The sequence below is a fragment of the Oncorhynchus clarkii genome, chromosome 29 (assembly GCF_045791955.1).
Source record: "Oncorhynchus clarkii lewisi isolate Uvic-CL-2024 chromosome 29, UVic_Ocla_1.0, whole genome shotgun sequence".
Classification (NCBI taxonomy): Eukaryota; Metazoa; Chordata; class Actinopteri; order Salmoniformes; family Salmonidae; genus Oncorhynchus; species Oncorhynchus clarkii.
In genome coordinates, this window is record NC_092175.1 from 77,054 (window position 1) to 80,353 (window position 3,300).

Sequence of the window (3,300 nt, forward strand, 5' to 3'; positions counted from 1 at the left end):
AGCGCAAACAAACAAGTCCACCAACAGTATAGCCTGACAAGACTGGACCCTCTAGGTTGCTTCTTGCGTAAATTCCAAACGGCTGGGGAATTAGCTCAAATACTTTGCATGCGTGAGGTAGTGGGATCGATGCCCGCATGCACCAAAATCACATTGTTTTATGGATCCAAGAAAACTCCAGTTCACACTTCATGCAGCCTTGTCGTACGACAACCTACTGTCATGTAACAATGACAAGCAACTTTCCTGTAACACTGATGTCAAAATGTCAGATGAAAAAGCAAGACATTGCTTACTTTCAGAGGAGCAGCGTAGCATACAACATTGAGGCCCACAAACAAACCTGTGTATAGTTTCCTTGAAGCCAGAGCATAAAGAAAGAACAAATACAAATGCCAAAACCCAGGATCTAACCAGGGACCTTTAGATCTTCAGTCTAACGCTCTCCCAACTGAGCTATTTCGGCAATACACTAATTTATTTCTGTGGCACCCTTGACAATTCACATGCATGTGACTCACAATTTTGACACTCAAAATGTACATCACAGCCAGTACGGGGATCAAACCCATGACCTTGGCATTATTAGCACCAGACTCTAACCAACTGAGCTAACCGGCCATTTGTTATTTTGCTCAATTGTTGAAATGCACCGAGCCTCTGCAAGTGCTGGCACGTAAACAAACAAGTCCACCAACAGCATAGCCTGACAAGACTGGACCTTCTAGGTTGCTTCTTGCGGAAATTCCAAACGGCTGGGGAATTAGCTCAAATGCTTTGCATGCGTGAGGTAGTGGGAAATTCCAAACGGCTGGGGAATTAGCTCAAATGCTTTGCATGCGTGAGGTAGTGGGATCGATGCCTGCGTTCTCCAAAAGCAAATTCTTTCATGGATCCAAGAAAACTCCTGTTCATACTTCATGCAGCCTTGTCTTACGACAACCTACTTTCATGTAAACAATGACAAGAAACTGTCATGGAACAATGACAAGAAACTCTCATGTAACACTGATGTCACAATGTCAGATGAAAAAACAAGACATTACTTACTTTCAGAGAGCAGCGTATCACACACGCTAACCAACTGAGCTAACCGGCCGCTGGCTACAGAGCACAGTTGTTGAGATGCACCGAGCCTCTGCAAGTGCTGGAGCGCAAACTAACAAGTCCACCACGACAAGACTGGACACTCTTGGTTGCTCCTTGTGGCAATTCCAAACAGCTGGGGAATTTGATCAATTGGTATTGTGTTTGCTTAGCATGCTATAGGTAGTGGGATCGATGCCCGCATTCCCCAAAAACACATGTATTTGTGGGTCCAAGAAAGCTCCAGTTCACACTTCATGCACCCTTGTCGTTCGACAATGTAACAATGACGTCAAAATGTCAGATGAAAAAGCAAGACATTACTTACTTTCAGAGGAGCAGCGTAGCACACACCATTGAGGCCCACAAACAAAGCTGTGTATAGTTTCCTTGAAGCCAGAGCATAAAGAAAGAACAAATACAATACCGAAACCCAGGATCAAATCAGGGACCTTTAGATCTTCAGTCTAACGGTCTCCCAACTGAGCTATTTCGGGAATTCACTAAAATGTATTCTGTGGCACCCTTTACAATTCACATGCATGTGACTCACAATTTTGACACTCATAATGTACATCATTGCCATTACGGGGATCGAACCCATGACCTTGGCGTTATTAGCGCCACACTCTAACCAACTGAGCTAACCGGCCACTTGCTATTGTGCTCAATTGTTGTAAGGGAATACCCCCCTGAAATGGACAAAAATGAATGGCAACATATTAGGTATGTAAGGGCTATCAATGAGTATGCTGAACTATTCAACACGCAACAGACCGAAGAGAAATGCACACTAGCATTTTTCATAGCGAATAGCGAAGAGAAAGGGGAGCAGGCGAGGAGGAGTGAGGATCGGAGCAGGCAGAGAGACAGTCAACCGTGCGCATAGGGTATACCAGTGGTTCCTAACTTTTTTGGTTACTGTACCACCAACCGAATTTAGCCTTGCCCAGAGTACCCCTGAAGTACCCCCCCATGTGCATTTTACCAGTAAGCCTATGATCTCAAGTACCCCCTGTGGTTAGACCAAGAACCCTCAGGGGTCCTAGTACCCCTGGTTGGGAACCACTGGGCTATACTGTATGTTCCCCTCTCACCGGGCTCGAATATGACTCTCACATTATTAACTCATGTAGAGTATCTCAACAGCATGGGATGTTAGGTGAGAAGGACATCTCCAATAAGAATCCCTATTGTAAACTGTCTAGGGTGATGACAATAGGGTATTAACTAGAGGTCGGCCGATTAATTAGGGCCGATTTCAAGTTTTCATAATCGGAAATCGGTAAATTTGGGCGCCGATTTTGCACCCTTTCCCTTTACCTATTGCAGATTCAGTCTTCCCAGCCTGGTACAGGTCTACAATTTTGTTTCTGGTGTCCTTTGACAGCTCTATGGTCTTGGCCATAGTGGAGTTTGGAGTGTGACTGTTTGAGGTTGTGGACAGGTGTCTTTTATACTGATAACAAGTTCAAACAGGTGCCATTAATACAGGTAACGAGTGGAGGACAGAGGAGCCTCTTAAAGAAGAAGTTACAGGTCTGTGAGAGCCCGAAATCTTGCTTGTTTGTAGGTGACCAAATACTTATTTTCCACCATAATTTGCAAATAAATTCATAAAAAATCCTACAATGTGATTTTCTGGATTTTTTTCTCTCATTTGTCAGTCACAGTTGAAGTGTACCTATCATGAAAATTACAGGCCTCTCTCATCTTTTTAAGTGGGAGAACTTGCACAACTGGTGGCTGACTAAATACTTTTTTGCCCCACTGTATATATATATATATACATACATACATTTTTAATCGGTATCGGTGTTTTTGTGTCCTCCAATAATCGGTATCGGCGTAGAAAAATCATATTCGTTCGACCTCTAGTATTAACTTCAGATGAAATGATTATGAGTTTCTGTTATTGTATCAGGACAGGCTATCCCATGAATTAAATTGAAACAGTAAATGACTCCACCAAGGCAACATACATAAGGTTCAATATGTGTATTATTACATTTTCATAGCACAACATCAAAAATATATAAAAATAATAAACCCCAATGAGTCGTGCACAACCCATGTCCAAATTATTTCAAGCTTATTAACCCGTTGGAGCTTAAAAAAATCAGACAACACACAAAGTCCAGAAGCACCTCTCGTTGTGATTACTCACTACTTGTAGATATTCCTTCAGCGAAGTATGGCAGTTCCTTGCAGGTT

At 42.8% G+C, this 3,300-nt stretch overlaps 1 non-coding gene across 1 annotated transcript; it reads right to left on the reverse strand.

The window, feature by feature from the left end:
• Positions 1-393: 393 nt before the first annotated feature.
• trnaf-gaa (transfer RNA phenylalanine (anticodon GAA)) lies at positions 394-466 on the reverse strand. Its single transcript has one exon. It is a non-coding gene; the product is annotated as a tRNA-Phe (tRNA).
• Positions 467-3,300: the final 2,834 nt, after the last annotated feature.